This window comes from Phyllobates terribilis, unplaced genomic scaffold, assembly GCF_046119375.1.
Source record: "Phyllobates terribilis strain yellow unplaced genomic scaffold, ASM4611937v1 Scaffold_1__5_contigs__length_1240528914, whole genome shotgun sequence".
In the NCBI taxonomy this organism is placed as follows: Eukaryota; Metazoa; Chordata; class Amphibia; order Anura; family Dendrobatidae; genus Phyllobates; species Phyllobates terribilis.
The window spans coordinates 1,048,256,331-1,048,274,576 of record NW_027362761.1 but is presented as its reverse complement, the minus strand read 5'-3'; the positions used below and the strand labels follow the sequence as shown (position 1 = coordinate 1,048,274,576).

At 47.3% G+C, this 18,246-nt stretch overlaps 1 long non-coding RNA gene across 1 annotated transcript; it reads right to left on the bottom strand.

Moving 5' to 3' along the window:
• Positions 1 to 13,557: 13,557 nt before the first annotated feature.
• LOC141172418 (uncharacterized) lies at positions 13,558 to 14,331 on the bottom strand. Its single transcript, XR_012252471.1, has 2 exons — positions 14,199 to 14,331; positions 13,558 to 14,036 (listed from the first exon to the last, which is right to left on the bottom strand). It is a non-coding gene; the product is annotated as an uncharacterized lncRNA (long non-coding RNA).
• Between the last annotated feature and the right edge of the window lie 3,915 nt (positions 14,332 to 18,246).

Here is an 18,246-nt window from a genome sequence, read left to right as displayed (position 1 = left end):
AGGTGGAGATGTGTGAATGTTTATGGGGGCCTCTTGTGGAGGATTCCATCAATGCACTCTTCTAGGATCTGTGATACCAAGCCCAGCTGGGCGTCACAGATGCTATTGACGACGAGGTTAGGTTGCGCCTTCCTGGACAGAGACGGAGTACTGGAAGCACGTCAACAACTGCATCCTCAACCACAACTCTGTCTCTGACCACAAGTCGTAGTGGCTCTTCAGGTCGCATGGGCTCTAAGCCTTGCATAGCCTGGGCATTTTTTCAGATCGATAAGGATGACCCAACTCGTGTTATCTGTAATATTTGTCACCTAATGCTAAGTAGAGGCCAAAAAATCCATAGTTTGAGTACTTCATGCATGAACCGTCACATGGATATGAAGCATAAGTTGCAGTGGGAAGCTCACTGTGCTACAATGTCGCCTAGCGGGCCGGGGCAACCACCGTCTGCCCCATCATGTGCATCCGCGGCCTCTTCATCCTCTGTGACTGGGGGGACAGCAGTCACACATGTTTTTGGATGCGGACCTGCCACCTCTTTACCCGCCACAGCCAGTGTGATTGGCAGGTCATCATTTCATTTGGAAGTGGAAATACCAGTTGGTGTTGAGCCCTTTCCGACATCGAGAGCACCACCTTTGGATCAAGGCAACCTAACTTTTCTGCCTGCATCTTCCTCACAGACCAGCAAGTTTGCCGGGGACACCCTACTCAACCCCGTCTAAGCACAACAGCCAGCCCTCGGTACCTCAGATGTGGATAAGTAAAAGACCATTTCCTCCTAGCCATGACAAAGCTAAGAGGTTGAATTTCACCATCTGCAAGCTGTTGGCTACAGAAATGCTGCCTTTCCGCCTGATGGACACAGAGGATTTTCGAGACTTTATGTCTGTCACAGTGCCCCAGTACCAGATGCCCAGTCGGCACTACTTCTCAAAGAAAGGTGTGCCTGCGCTCCACCAGCATGTCGCACACAACATCACCGCTTCTTTAAGAAACTCTGTGTGTGACAGGGTGCATTTCACCACAGACACTTGGGCGAGTAGGCATGGACAGGGGCATTACATGTCGCTGACTGGGCACTGGGTAACTATGGTGAAAGCAGGACAAGGGGCTGCTGTCCAAGTCTTGTCGTCCCAACGAGTTGAACGTCAATCCTCTTTATCTAGAAGTTCCTCCACTGTTTCTGCCTCCTCAACCTCCTCTCGGTCCTCCACCTGCACCCAAAGCCTGTCTGGTAATGCCACCCGCTTTCTAACTGCGCAGAAGGAATCTTGCACACCTCCTTACTATGCTGGCAGCAGGGCTCAATGGCATCAGGCGGTGTTTACTTTGAAATGTCTGGGAAATGTGAGTCACACAGCTGAGGAGTTGTGGTCAGCTCTGGAGACCCAGTTTCATGAATGGTTGTCTCCACTGGACCAGCAACCAGGGAAGGCCGTGTGCGACAATGCTGCAAACCTGGCTGCGGCCCTTCGCCGGGGCAATGTCACACACGTGCCTTGTATGGCTCACGTGTTGAACCTGGTTGTCCAGCAATTTTTAGCCCACTATCTCGGACTAGATGGCCTTCTGCAGAGGGCACGGTCGCTGTGTGCTCACTTCCTCCGTTCCACGACTATCTTCTCTACAGAAGTCGCTGGGCCTGCCAGTTCACCGGCTGAAATGCGATGTGCCGACACGGTGGACTTCAACTCTGCACATGTTGCAGCGACTGTGGCAGCACCGACAAGCCCTGGTGCAATACGTTCTGACATATAGCCTGGGCTAACGAGATCCAGAGGCGGGGCAAATCACGCTGCAGGAGTGGTCTCAGATCAGGGACCTATGAAGTTGACGCGCCCCCTGGGCCATGGGGTACCGGGAGCCGGGCCCGTAGACGCTGGGGGTTGTAGTCACTGTGGCGGCGACCTGGTCCGTGACCCAGGGCGGTCAATCCAAGGGTAATTTGTATATATGGGTTTTATAATGTCCGATAACGCCACCTGTGGAGTGCGGCCAAAGGGGCCGCTGCTGCGGAACAGTCCTCTGAAGCTGGTGGTTTTGCAGCAATGGTATTATTACTCCCCACAGGAAGAGTGTAGCTTCAGGGCAGTGTGGGTGGATGATGGTGGTTGTAGTGCAGGGAGTCAGTAATGAAAACAGAGTCCGTGTGATGCAGTCCCAAGATCTTTACTCACAGTTGTTGCAGTCCAGATTACAGGTACCAGAGCAATCTCCCCCGTCGTGCTGTGCGTACTCAGTGAGGGGCTCAGTCCACCCCCAGATAGCTCCGGAGTACTTAGCAGGACCCCCTTCTGTGAGTCCTTTCTCTGGCCTTCTCCCTGCACCTCACACCCAGTGACACTTCTATCCGGTATCCTCGGGCCTTGGCGGGCGACGTGTGTTCCGTCCCCTGGGTCCTATGTGGCTACCTTCTTAGTGAGACTGGTGTGGACTTTGGCCTGCAGTACATGAAATGCTGCAGCCTCTGGTTTCTAGTTGAGCCTTGCTGCTTCTCTGCTAGTTGAGGGGCCGGTTCCCCTTATCTGGCCTGACCCCTCTACCTCCTGGTAGCAGCGGGCGTACGGGTGGCCTTCTGCACGGCCCATACCCCTAGGGTCCCTTCGGTTCCTGGAGCCTTCCTGCTCCCACTCCTCTCTTCTCTCCTTCAGTCCTGGAACTCCCAGGCTAGGCCCGCCTCCGGAGCAGAGCTCATGCAGAGTCTCTGCTCCTGTCACTTCTCCTCCTCTGACTGGCTTGCTCTTTCTAAGATGGCTTCCTATTTATACTCTCCCTGTCATGTGCTCCCCTAAGCTGCTTTCTCCACCCACACCCACTACATAGGACCCTCCCGCCAGCTAGGGACCTGGGACTGTGTTCTCCCTTAGGAGCAATCTCGCCCTACCCCCACTGCGGGCATGTGTTGGATGCAGGTGTTAGGGTCCCGAGCCATACTCCTTCCTTACCTGAGGGTGAGATACCACACCTCTGGGTGAGATGCAGTACCTCTGTGGCGACTGAACCCTCAGGGGCGCCACACACACTTCTGCACAGTTTTGAAATGGCGACGAAGATGTTTAGTGCTGACGATGCCATTATCAGTATGACTATTCCGGTGATTTACATGCTGGAGCACACGTTAAACAGAATTCAGAGTCAGGTGGTGGGACAAGAGGAGGTATGCGGAAGGGATAACATCTCCAAGGTCCAGACGGTCGGCAGCACCAAGGCGGCAGGCATGGGAGGGTGGGGGAGAGGGATTAACCAGGGTGCATGGTAGCAGCCAAACTGTTGAGGAAGGTGCAGGAGCCGAGGTAGAAGTGGAGGACGAACTGGCGATGGGCATGTAAGACTCATCAGATGAGGGAGACCTTGATCACATTTCTGTTGTGTGAGGCTGGGGGGAGAGGGCAGAGGAAGGAATCATGATTCTTACCTCGCTACCAACACAACAAGGACTTGGTCCTCCTGGATGCGCAAGTCACATGAGTGCCTTCTTGCTGCACTACCTGCAGCATGACCCTTGGATTGTCAGAATTCAAAGTAATCCCGACTACTGGGTTGCCACACTCTTAGATCCCCGGTACAAAAGTAAATTTGCCGAAATAATTCCTGTCATAGAAAGGGATTCACGCATGCAGGAGTATCAGCAGAGGCTGTTGCAGAATCTTACATGTGCTTTTCCACAAAACACCAGTGGTGCACGTAGTGAATCTCACAGTTCTAACTTGCAAACCGTGGGACTGTCGAGTCTTCATCACTCAAACCGTAACAGTAACACAGTATCTGCTGGTAACAGCAATTTTGTGGAATCGTTTCACCACTTTTTTAGACCATCCTTTGCAAGGCCACAGTAGACAAGAAGTCTGACACATAGTCAACACCTAGAGAGGATGGTACAGGAGTATCTCCAAGTGAACATCGAAGCTATGACTGTGTCACTGGACCCTTGCTCATTTTGGGCTTCCAATCTGGAAAAATGGCCGGAGCTCGCCATTCAAGCCTTGGAGATCTTGTCATGCCCTGCAGCCAGCGTTCTCTCTAAACATGTGTTCAGCGCTGCTAGTGGTGTGCTGACAGATAAGTGCACGCGGCTGTCCACTGAGAATGTAGACAGACTCAAGTTCATAAAGATGAACAAATCATGGATCCACAAGGACTTTTCTACCCCTGTATCATCCTGGGGAGACTAAAAGCTTGAGGATTTGGTAAAATCACCTCACCAACCGTTTTAAGCAACTCTGGGGCAATTTATGCCACTTAAGTGGTGTCTGTGCCACAATTTTTGGAAAAAATGGAGACTCTTTTTGGAGTCCCCTTGCTGTGTTTTACGTGACTTTGGCATCGTCAATTCCAGGTGGGTTGGGTTGCTCCCCCCCCCTTTTAACTGTAAGAAACTACATACACTATGGCTTGGGGTAACACAGATGGTTGAGTCTGAAGAGCTGTTTACTCAGAGGTCTGCTCCAAAGATTTAGTGTCTGCTAGTCAGCGTAGAATTTTTAACTGCATCTAGCCTAGGCAATACTTTGGGCGTAGTAGCCCAGCTGCGAAGCAAGCTGCACCGCCTGTGTATCTAATAAGAATTTTTAAATGCATCTAGCCTAGGCAGACTGTGGGGACCCCCAACCAAACACAGACTCTCAGCCCCCCTACCGCTCCCCTTTCCTTGACAATACAATAATGTAACTCTTACAACTGGATGGGTGAGGATCGGTCACAGCTTTATTAACTCTTTATACTCATTCCATTAGAAAGGCATTTTATTTCTAAAATAATTCAGCTTGTTGCAGCATGCCCTGGGTCTCCACACCGGCAAGTTGGCCAACAAGTGTAACTCTCCAACATGTCCTTTCTATTTCCAGGCCACGGAGGATCCTGCGTACTCGTATGCAGGACTCTGACCCCCATCCATCACTCTTAACGCTTGTTCCACTCCGTCCTGGAGTCTTGACAGGAATATGTCCAGTCCAATATCCATTAAGTGAACACCGTCGGGCCGTATGAGGCCTGCTTTATCTCCTTCCAGTTGTCGGTGTTGTATCCCTACACCGCCTCTGTCTCTTCTAAATTTTGCCATCCGAATATTTATTACCCGCCTTGTCCGTTCGATGGCCGTGATGTCACGCACACCTTGCCATACTGCTATCGGCACAATCTCTGACCATACTATAGTTAGTTTTGTGGAAAATTCTCTGAAGCGCTCAGTGTCTAGTTTCATTATTGCCATTAGTTATGTGCTCTTGTGATGACCTAGGTCGTTTCCCCCGGCCTGTATAACTGAGATGACCGGACCTCTCTCCCTACCTTGATTACCTCCATTAGTACCTGTGGCCATAGAAGGCCTCCAATACCTTTCCAGTTGAAATATGTGTTATGAAACTCTAATTTCCTCCCACCTGGGCGGACTTTCGCCCTTTTTTCTGCCCAATATATATACGAGTGGCCTATCACCCACACTGTTGGCTTAGCGTCACCTGTAAAAGAAACAAACCACGTTAGGATAACAAGTCCGGTCTTATGTATCTCGCCAGACACGAGGATCGCCATCTCCCTATCCTCTGAACTTCCGTTTCTGACAGTCCTGCTCTTGCTGCTTCCGTGGCCGCGCCTATGCGGAATGAGTGTGTCCCGTAATCTTTGGGGTGGTTCCCTGCCGATGTTATGCATTTATTAAATATAGCTTGGAACTGGTATCTTGATAATGGCGTTCCATCAATGTGTGATAGGAAGAAATTACTTTGTGATCTGATGGTTAGATATGTTTTTACTATTGTTACCCGACTCTGTGTACCGTTTGTGGGTTGTAGAAGTACCCAAGTGCCCCTGCCCGCTGGAACCGTTTTCGATTGGCGTATGCGTAGACGTATTGTATTATTGGCTATGAGTACGTCCTGGTGTAATAAGCCTCCACTGGTGGTAATTTTGGATTGAGGGACTAATTCGCTTATGCATAGCGCCCCGAAGAAGGCATTCTCAAATGCAGTAGACAGTAGTGTTGCTTCAAATTGTGAGTGTCATGTTAATGGTGTTAGGGATATGATGTGAGAAATCAGTTTTAGTGACACGGGACGCGAATTCTACACTCCTGACTTGGCTGACCCCTTTTCCACCCTTTTATGGATTGTCTGATGATGAATCTCTTTGTCACATCTCCCCAATTCAGTAGTTGGAAGTGAAATGCTACTCCGGTCAGACACCACTGCCCTGACACCCCTGATATGCCCCTCATCATTAGCTGGTGGAGAAATTCTATGGTGACTTGTAATCTGGTTTGTTCACATTGGTCAACCCGTCTGCCTGCTACTAGTCGTGTCCACTCTTCCCATGCCTTACCGTATGCTTGACACGTCGACGGGGAAACTGACGCTCTGATTAATGGCATCAACTATTCGCCACTAGATCCCATAGGGAGGGTGGGCAACTCTTGTCCGATGGGTGGGCGTTGGGAGGAGCTCTGTGAAAATCTGCCAATTGAATTGTGATAAAGCATTAGCAGCAGCTTTAGACCCCTCAGCATCGTGGCTAGCGCAGACCCATACATTGTGTTTTAGGCACAGGAATGCTAGCCGGCATAGTAGGCCTAGCACTAGGAGAGACGATGATGCCATCTTATTAATGCACTGCGCTAGGCTGGTGTTTTTTGTTATGAAGCGTATATTTTTGTTAGCCAGGAGCGCGCCCCATATTTCTATTGCTACCACTATTGGGAAGAAAAATTATTTTCCGGGCTAGATGCAGCTAAAAATTATTATTAATTTCAAAGCTGGTGGAGCTTGGTATAGATGGCCTAATACAATGAGTACCACACACTACTACTATGCCCAAATTTATTTTCCAGGCAAGATGCAGCTAAAAATATTAGTAATTTGAAAGCTGGTGGAGCTTAATATAGATGGACTAATAGAACAAGTCCCACACACTGCTACAAGCCCAAATACTTTTTCAGAGCTAGATGCAGATAAAAATTATTTTGAATTTGCAACCTGGTGGAGGTTCGTATAGATGGACTAATAGAACAAGTCCCACACACTGCTACAAGCCCAAATATTTTTTCAGAGCTAGATGTAGATAAAAAATATTTTGAATTTGCAACCTGGTGGAGGTTAGTATAGATGGACTAATAGAATGATGCTATGCCCAAAAGGTTTTACTTCACTAGGTGCAGTAAAAAAAATTGTATTCTATACACAGGTGGTGTAGCTTGCAACACAGATAGGCTACTCCACTGACTAACACACACTGCAAGAGGCCAAAAAGGATTTGCTTTGCTAGATTTAGCCAAATGCTGTGAAAAAAACTTGCACAGCACTGGCACCGACCTGCCTGGCAAAAAGTGATAGGAACTGATGTAACCTAGCCCTCAAAAGAACTGCAATTACAATTAGTCTTTACTCCCAACCTATCTATTTAAGAGCACAGACCTGCCTGATAAAAGTCGTAGGAAATGATGGAACCTACTCCTCAAAAGGACTGCAGTCACAACTATTCCCTACTCCCAAGCTATCTGTAGATTTGTGAGAAAATTGGCTTGAAATTAACACTCAAAGTATAGCGCACACAACAACAGCGGTGCCGTCTAACACACAGCTGCAGCAGTGAGAAAATGGTGGCTACGTGGAAAATGGCTGGGTCTTATAGGGCAAGGACAGGTAACATACACTGCCAATGACACATGCCCTTGCTTGTGTGTAAAAAAGCAGTTCGCTCCATGTGTGCGCTGCTGATAGGCTGACAGATTGCACCTCCCCACTGTAAATGCGGGAAAGAGAAAAAAAAATGGAGATCTTCATTATTTATGCAGAGATCCATCCCCTGCCACTCCCCCCGCCCCGCTTTACACTCAAACTGCGTATTAACATTAATTTTTAGCATTACTGAGAAAAAATCCAGTTATGATTTTGGTGCACGAACAGTTATCGAACATAACCTCGAACAGCCAAATTTTTTTCAAATTGTTCGTGTTCGCCGAACGGCTCGAACACCGCCCAAAGCAGCTCGAATTTGAGATTGGCAAACAGTTTGAGTCAAACACCGCTCATCTCTAGTAGACAGCAGTCATGCATTACATGAGGATGAGGACCTAGATGTTCTATACCATGTGATATACTTGCCAACAATATACTAAGAATGGCATATGTCTACTATCTAGCTACAGCAAAATACATTTGGATAGACTGAAGTTGGGCCCCAGCATTGTTAGGTCTTGCTTATATTTATTTAATTTTTCAATTTTATCACTATTTATATAAAGTATTGACAGAAACTGGGACTCTATGATGTGTTTTGACTCTTCAAACCTATATTTTCTTGACTAACGCACTACTTGATTCAAGTATTAATTTGCAATAGAAAGGGAAACCCTGCTACAATTTGGTGCCATCCTTACCTTTATCTATTCCCTAGCCCCCGGACAGCATAAATCAGAGTCTGGTTCCATCATTTCAGGTATACTTCAAAATGTTGTAGTGTTTCAGATGGGGGCCATCATACTGTGTGAGGGGGTGCTATGTGAGAATTATTCTGTGTATGGGAGGTTGTAAGAGCATCATACTGTATGGATGGCTGTGTTAGTATCATAATGTATGGGATGCTGTGGGCGCATCACACTGTTGGGAGAAGCTGGAGGGACAATTATACTGTTTGAGGGGTCTGTTGGAAGCCATAATTCTGTTTGATGGGATAGTGCAGGATTAACATACTTTGTGGCGCCATCACACAGTGTGGAAGCATTATACTATGTTAAGTCAATTACACTATGTTGGGGGCTGTGGAGACATCATATTGTTTGTGGAATCATACTGTAGAAGGGATCATCATAGTGTCTTGGGGGCTGTGGAAGCATCATTTGGTGGGGGGGGATTAGTGTCAACATACTATAGAAGGGTGGGGATTCTATGGGACATTATACTGTGTTGGGGGACTGTGGGTGCATCATACTGAGAGTACTTTTGAAAACTCGTCATATGTAAGGAAACTGTGGCGAGTCACTGTGGGAGCCTTATAATACGTGTGAGGAACTGTTGGCTTCATACAATACTGGGAGGCTGCGGGGGCATTATACTGTGTTAGGGCCCTGTTGGGACATTAAAATGTTTTCGGGAGTATTGTGGAATCATCCTTCTGTGTTGCACGCATTATACTTTGCTGGGTGTACTGTGGATCTATCATTATGTGCATGTGTGGAAATTCACTGTGAAGTTATCATCTGCGGGGAGATTTGGGGGGAATCATAATCTAGGTGGTCATGTAAGGCATATTGTAGTAGGTGAGCATTAGTAATGAGCGAGCGTGCTTTCAACAGCTTGATACTCGATCAAGCATCAGGATACTTGGGTACGCTCGTAACTCGATTGAGTATCGCGTATGCTTGAGCGCCATGCTTGTGTCCCGTCCCTGCATGTTTTGCGACTTTTAGACAACAGATAAACATGCAGGGATTGCCAGCCATATACTGTAATGCCATAGCCATGTTGGCTACTTGCATTACTGCGGTTGGCCGGCTGCATCATATCATCGGGTCTTATATATGTGGCATACTATCCTCTGAAGCAGTTCAGAGACAGTTGATTTAGGAGGGAGACCGTAGATTAGAGCAGGCATACAGGCAGTGCTTAATTGATATTGCAGTCCCTGTTTCCTTCTGCTACACCATTAAAACAAAAGTCCTTTCAGGGCTACATACTGTCCATTCTGTATGTTCTGTAGTAAAACAAATGTTACCTGCATTCAGTGTAGGGATAGTTGGTGGCTGGGAAAGGAGGGATAGTTTTGGATTAGAGGCATATAGGCAGGGTTTATTGCCTTACAGTCCTTCTAGTGGTATATTTCTGCTGCAACCTAAAAACAAAACACCTTTTCATATTTTCTTTTCCCTATTAATACTGTAAAGTTTTCAGCGATATATTATATACCTAATTTAAAATGCGCAAGGCGTGCGGTAAGGGTCGGGGAAGTAGACGTGCTGCTGCTAGTGCACTCAATGACCAAAGGCATGGGCCAGGTGAAACTGTGTCTGCTGTGAGAGCACAACAAACATGCTCTTCCATGTGACCTAGCTTCCTGTCCCACTTTGCAGTGGGGTGTAGGACACCATTCTTGAAGCCAAAACAGTGCAAACAGGTGGTCGGTTGTATGGCAGATAATGCTTCCAGTATGTTTCACAGCACCACCCTGTTTTCTACAAGGTCCAGTCTCACTAGCCAAGAGTCTGGATCACATAATCCTCACCCTGATCCTCCTTCCTCTCACCATGGCGAGTCTCAGGAGACAAGTGATCCTACACTCAAATACTCCGAGGAGCTCAATACATTTCCATTTATTGATTCTGGCCTCTCACTCTGCACATTTCAGGAGGGACATGAGGTGATCATGTGTAGTGATGCTCAAATATTTGAGCAGCCATGGTCAGAAGAAGATGATGGTGGAAAATGGCAATTAGTGTCTGAAGATGTAGATGATGATGAGACAGTTGCCAACAAGTAATGTTGTTAAGTCAACAAGTCAGGAGGACCAGAATGCGGAAGTGGAAAACAAGGTGGTGGATGATAAAGTCACTGACCCAATCTGGGAAGGTGCCATGCAGAGCGAGGCCAGCAGCACAGAGGGGTATGGATCCACAGCACTGAAACAGGTAGGCAGAGGCAGTTGGGTGGCCACAGGGAGAAGGTTGGCAATTGTTCCCCACAGCACCCACACGCTGCAAGTTCGGTGTTCCTCTGTCTGGTGCTTTTTAAAGAAAGCGTGGATGATAGAAGAACAATAATTTGCAACCTGTGCCATAACAAGATCAGCAGTGGCCTGACCACTATCAGCCTTACCACCACCAACATGCTCAGGCACATATCATTAAAGCACCCGACTAGGCGGGCCTGAGTATCTGGGTCCATAATCAGTGTCTGTGGGTGACACAACTGCCTCTTCCCTTGTGCTATGTGCTTTCAAATCCCCTGTCCAGGATTCCTCCATGGATGCCTACCACCCTACACCTGTTGCACATTCGCAAGCACCATGAGCAATCACGTCCAATTCTTTGTCCCAGCGTAGCGTTCAACTGTGCCAACTAAAGGCCATGGAAGACAAATGCAAATATCAAACCACCCACCCACAGGCCCAAAAACCAAAAGGGCACATTTCCAGACAGCTTGCCCTGGAAATGTTGTCATTTAGGCCTGTGGACACTAAGGCTTTCCGCAACCTCGGTACCGACTCTCGGTACACGTTCCCAAGCCGCTACTATTTTTCCCTATGTGCCGCCCCACCTTACACCAGCACGTGTCCTATAACAATACCCGTGCCCTGACCAAGGCAGTTAGTAGGAAGGTCCACGTAAAGACCGACACGTGTATAAGTGTTTGTGGCCAGGAACGCTACATTTCCATGACGGCACACTGGGTGAACCTTGTGGAGGCCGGGACAGAGTCGGCCCCTGGAAAGGCACACGTGCTAGAGACGAGGATTGCGGGCCCTAGTTCCATCAGGGATTCCTCCACCTCCTACATCAGTTCCTGTACCACCCTCCTCCTTATCCTCTATCTCCGAATAGTCATCTTGGAGCACTACATCCATATCAGTCACAAGGTGGAAGCACTGCATCACTGCCTCAATGAAGCGGCAACAGGTTCTGCTGAAACTATATTGTTTACCTTTAGGTGTTGAACAGCACACCGGCACAAAGTTGTGGAAAGGTATAACAGACCATACACAAATTTGTGGCTCTCACTGATGAACCTACAACTAGTCATGGTTGTGTGTGATAATGGACACAACCTGATGGCGGCTCTGAAGCTTGGCAAGCTTGCACAGGTACCATGCCTGGCCCACATGCTCAACTTAGTGGTTTAGCGCTTTCTGAAAACCTTCACAGATTTGCCTGATCTCCTCAAGGTAATCCACGTATGCGCCCATCTCTGCAAGTCAGCTACAGTTGTCGCCAGACTGTCAGTGCTTTCGAAGCGCTTACAAGTGCCAGCTCACTAACCTGGTGTGCAATGTGACCAATCGCTGGAACTCCACATTACACATGTTAGTAAGGCTTTGTGAGCAACAGAGGGCAGTAGTTAAATAGCAGATATGACATGGCCGCGTTATTCTGGTCAGCCTCTGCCCAAAACAACCGACGAGTGCCCATGGATGTCTGAGATCTGTAAGGTTCTACAAAACTTTGAGGAATCAACCAAGATGTTAAGTTGCGATGATGCCATAATCAGCATAACCATCCCCCTTCTGTGTCTACTCAAGCGGTCGCTACTCACAATTAAAGAGGAAGCTTTGCATGTGGACCAGGTGGAGATGGAGGAAGAAAGTACATAAGGTGATACTACCCAGCCCAGCCTCTTCTCATCGTTGATTGGGTGATAATGAAGGAGAAGAGGAGGCTGAGGAGGAGGAGGAATGGGAGATGGTTGCCTTCGCTAGAGAGGTTACTACCCATTCCAGCTTCATCCTGTCTATTCAGCATGGGTGGGCTGAAGAGGAAGGGGAAGAGGAGAGGAGGAGGAGATGGAAAGTCATCCTTCTGGTTGGGACAGGGAAGTCTTGCCTGTTGTGAGTCTGGCACACATGGCTCTCTTTATGCCCTGGTGCCTTTCCTGTGAGCTTCTTGTTATACGCATTTTGGCCAACACTGATTACTGGTTCTTCACACTTCTCGACCCACACTACAAGGAGAACTTTCCATCTCTACTTCCTGCAGCGGCGATTGTTAGTAAAATGGAGCAACACCAGAGGGCCCTAGTTGAACAATTAGTACAAAAATTACTATCTGACAACACTGGGGGCAGAGGTCATAGTTCCTTGGGCAACCAAGGAGGAGAGACGAGGGAGACATACAACAGGTCAAACAGAGGCAGGGGAACACTATCAAAGGTCTGGGACAGTTTCATTAGACCCTCCCCACGCCCAGACCCGTATGCATGTGGTAGTTTGTCAAGAAGGGAAAAGTTTGGGAAGATGGTGAAGGAGTACCTAGCCGACCATACCAGCACCCTCCATGATTCCTTTGTGCTATATAACTATTGGGTATCCAAGTTGGACACATGGCATGAACTGTCCCTCTATGCTTTGGAGGTGCTGGCCTGCCCTGCCACTAGCGTTTTGACAGAGTGGGTTTTTAGTGCTGCTGTGGGGGGCATAATAACTGATAGGCGCATCCGCCTGTCAACTGAAAATTCTGACATGCTGATTTTTATCAAAATGAACAAGACCTGGATTGGTCCAGATTTCTCAACCCCACTGGATGACAGCAGCGGAAAATAAAGCCAATTCAAATGTTTGTTTTTTTTATGTATTCCCATGCACCCCTTTCCACCCTAAAAAAGTAATATGGTTCATGGTTTCTTCTTTTTCTTGCTCTCCTCCACCATATCGACAGGGTCATCATGTGGCCCTTGCTCCAAATTTTTAGAGGGTCATCATACAGCCATCGCTCCAAATTTTTTGAGACTCGTCAGGCAGCCCCCACTCATAATTTTTAGAGGAAAATGATAATATATGGCACTCTTGCAGTAACTGATTCAGGTGCACAAGGAGGGTATCCAACCCATATATCATATAGAGCAGAATAACTTGGCACTCTTTGAAAATAGGTTCCTTTTATTTGCATTCATATAGGGTTAAACATTTTCGGTCCTGATACAGACCTTCATCAGAACAGAAAGGGGAAAGGGATAAATGGGTATAAACAAAAAGGCAATCAAATTGCTGTATACATTCATACATATAATACACAAAGAAGAATCATTATAAAGATGCATTCCAAAGTACAGATGTCATTGTTAACTTAATAAAAAACGTCCTCCAGTAAGTTAACTAGGAAATACAGCAGTGATAAGATATATAGTATGTAACATGGTACATAGACAATTAAAATCAAAAGGTAGAGACATACAAGCTGATGTAATCAAGGTGGGAGAAAAAGATACAGGAACTTCCATATGAGAAGTGGGGAGGGATCCAGGCGTAGGTCACTGATTTATTACTAGATTGAGTGAGACGTCCCAAGTTTCAGTCACGGAGATCTCCAGGGGATTTTCAGAGAAGGTAAGGGAGAGTACCTGAGAAAAGAGATTGAAGTAATTAGTGGTGTAGCACCACAAGAGAAGCAATAGTGTAGATGGCAGCATAATCATCAAGTTATATCTCCATAGAGTAAGACAGTGATCAAGAAAGGGTATTGAGACACAGGTATATCATATATTTATACATGCTGGCATTACCTGAATGCTTTAGGTATGGAACTCCTAGAAAACCGCACTTGTGTGTGTGACTTACGTCGCTTGAGGAGAGCTCTGTGAGCAGAGTGTGCCAGCAGTGTTTAAGGACCTTCCAAACAGGAAGTGACTGTGTCATGTGACCACCCTGTGATCCCTGAGTGTAAGGAATCCTCAAGAAGCATCATAGAGGGGTGTGTCCTGTCTTAGGAGGAATGCTAGGGAGTGCTACATGCCATAGAGGAGTACAAAAGGGGCAGGCCACACATTCAGGCTCCATATACTCCATATAATCTGAATAGAAGCTTGTAGCTGGGAGTTTGTGAGTGATAGATGTGCTTCTTATGGACAATATATGCTACACTTCAGGAAGAGGAGGACATATTTTGAGGGGGGATCATGCATTATTAAGGATATATAAGAGGCAGATACTAGCTGGTGGTAGTATATTCCATCATCTGGATCCCCAAAAAAAAGGCCCAAAACTAGAAGTTAGCAAATATGGTATCCAAGGACAATTATGTCAGCGGGTTAGGAAGGGGCCGGGTTATGGATCGTAGGTAGATACTGAGAGTATTGTGCGCATACTGTACCAGAAGGTGGTGAAAACAGAGGTGGGAGAGGACCAAGATATTAACGATTCTGGAAAAAGAACGAACATCATATTAGTGTAAAACATACTTGGAAATGTAATACACATGGTCATTAAATCTTGGTCTTATCCCAATATAATAGATAACAAAAAAACTCTAGTCCTTATTTTTTTTATTTCCAGCCTAAAGAAAGCTAGCTATGTCATAGTCTCTGTTGAGGCCTTTGGGTTCCAATGTCTATAACATAAAAATCCAATAGGCTTCACGTTTTTTCAGGATTTTGATCTTGTTTTGTCCTCTTCTTGAAGGCTCCACCTATTCCAACACTTGGAACCTCAGTTGCGCAAGGTTATCTCCCATCTTCTGGAAGTGGAACGGAAGGGGAAGTTATACCTTATTGCATCTAATGTTGGACTTGTGCTGGGAAATTCTATCCCTCACCACCTGGGAGGTTTCGCCAACATAGACCAGGCCACAAAGGCACTTAATTGCATAGACCACATAGGCAGACTCACAGGTAAAGAAAACTCTTATGGGGATCCCTTGCCCCATTTGGGGATGAAAGATAAGGTGGCCCTTCTGTATATTATTACACTGAAGGCAGTTCAGGCATGGAAAAGTCCCTCGTTTTTGGGTTCGGAGGAAAGTCTGACTGGGGTCCAGTGATTTGGAGCCTGCGTCTGCTCTAACCAGCTTGTCTTTTAAGTTGGAGGGGCGCCGGAAGCATGGGAGAAATGGTTTTTGAAATTCCGAGATGTGTGGGTAGCTATTTCGGAGAACCAACCAATGTTTGCGAATGATCCTATAGATCCGGTAGTTGTACGGATGATAAGTGTGTACGAATGCAATTCTTTTGTCTTTCCTCCCATCTCTAGTTCTCTTCTTCTCTGAAGAGACAATTTGCGTATATCCCAGAGGAGCATTGTGGCTTAAAAGTCTCCTCACCTTGACATGCTTAACATGTCACTCTCGACAAGGAGAAACGTTACCCCTTGGATACTAGTTATAATGTGTAATGTGAATTGTGATGGATGTTAAATATGTTAGTAATGGTAACTGATGCGAATTGCCTGACAGCCGGGATAACAAATTAATGTTTGAGACTAGCCCACAGTGGGAGGGTCTAAGTTGAAGGGAAAGAGACAATTTCATGTTGAGACGGCAAATAGGGTCCAGAGTGCATAGAGAAAGGACCTAAGGTCCAATGTGAGCAGTGCCACATTCTTCGATATCCCTAAATTGAGAGGAGACCAAGAGGACGGATAGCATGATCCAGTGGCGAGACAAGAGAAAATTATAGAGTCGCAGAGTGATTGTCTGGAGACGGTTTCTGAAAGAGGACGAGTAGCAGTAAGGCCCAGAGCGTCAGCATTAGAGAAGATTCTTTAAGTACCAACCATTCTGTCATTATAGCTCCCCTAAGGGGAAAGAAGATGTGGAACCGCGAGTTGAGTAAAGGACTTTTGCTAAACAGAATTGTAGTCCCGGATTGAGTTGGAACTGTCGTACTGAGTTGGGTTTAGGAGAAGTAGTAAAAAATAGTGAATGCCGAAGACAGTAAAGAGGAAGTAATTGAAACTGTGTGGAAAATGCTCCGAGCTGTGAAGGAAACATTCATAAGGTTGTGTACCTGCTATCGTCTGAATATATTCCCTACTAAGTTCCTGTTCGGTAAACAGTTTATTTTTAAATGGTGGTCTCCCTCATTGAACTGTGAAACATCTGTTCCTGGCAAACCAATGTCAATGGTTCCATGCAGCCTGCATAAGTGTAGTGCCCTCAGAGCACAAGTCCACACACCCAGTCAGGATCCCTACCTTCATGTAACGTTCATTCAAGATAATTATCTCGCCTATGGCTACAGCCCCGCACTACGTTACAACTGTATTTTTACATAATTATTAGTGATGGTCAAGCACTAAAATGCTCGGGTACTCGTTGTTCGGGTCGAGCAAATTGGAATGCTAGAGTGCTTGGACCGAGTAACGAGCCCAATGTAAGTCTATGGGAAACTCTAGCATTTTTCCGGTGGCTATCCCCGGCGGTCTGCAGAGGGCCTAAAAATTGCCCAAATCAATGGGAACAATGCTCATATGACATGGGAACAGCAGGGGGAAGACCCCTGGAAGCATTTCTGACTCCCAGGTCACTGCTGTGAACAATGTTGTCAGAGGTATTACGCCACTTTTACGGACTCAGAATAAAACATGCAAAAACGAAACCAAAATGGATTTTCCTGGAAAAAATGTTAAGGAACATCCTTTCCAGGGTAATGACTTGTATATAAGGCAATATAAATATACAAAAACAAAAATGCTTCTTCACACCTTGGGCTATGTTCAGACGTAGCGTTTTTAATGCGTTTTTGCACTTTTGCATTGCTTTCAACCAAGACAAATGCATGTGTAGCACCCCGAGGACTCGGCTGCTACAGGGGTATTACACCTCAAACCAGAGGTGTGGTATTCCACTCCCGGGTAAGGATGGAGTGTGGGACTGAGCTCAGCTAGCTGCATGCACTACACTCACCCCATTTCCGGGGGACAGAACAACGGTACTCCCACCAAGTAGATGTGCAGGTACGATAGCGTCTGTCCCTGGCTGGAGTGGGGGGGGGGAGGAACATCCCAGTAGTGTAGGGGCAGATAGGGGAGGGACTCTGGGCATAGAAGTAGGAGCCCATTGGGTGCTAGTCACCTGGGCTCACACATAGAGGGAGTATATAAGGTGGGCACCATCTTAGGACAGGGTTCAGTCCAGGTCTGTTCAGAGAGGAGCTCAGCCAGAGAGGGCTGACAGGGAGCTGTGGCTCCGGCTGGGCCCAGCTCCAGGGCCAGGCCTGTCGTGGAGAGGAGGAGGAAGAAAGGCCCAGAGACGCAGGACAAGAGGGAACCCTGAGATCCCACAAGTGGACGGGTGAAGGGTTGGCAGAAAAGGGTACCGGATCCCAAGCTGGCAGAGGCAAGATATCCTTAACCAGGAACCGGAGGTCGTGGTCAAGCTTTGGCACGACCCTCACCACACTCACCAGGAAGGCATACCACGAATAGGGTCAGGAAAGCCAGAGAAGGTTTTACCACCAAGAGGCCCGAGGGAGCCGGACAAAGGTGGGTCCCTGGTGGGAACGGCCAGTAGGAAGGAAGAGAGGGGAGCTCAGGACCACGCTCTGGAACTGCCTGGGGGTTGGCCGAGTCCCACACCTGGTGGGCGCAGCACGACTCGGGTGGTCACTCAAGGCCGGAGTGACCGGGGCAACACCTGTGAGTAAAAACCCTGAAACTGCATCACATGTCTCTGAGCTTTCTTGCTGCACCATCGCTACCACCATCATCTACACTTGCTGCCCTGAGGCCGTACCCCTCCCGTTGGGGGTTATACCATCTACGCTGCACAACCATATCACCGGCCTCAGCGGACTGTCCTGCAGCAGCAGCCCTAAAGCTGCATTCAACGGGTGGCGT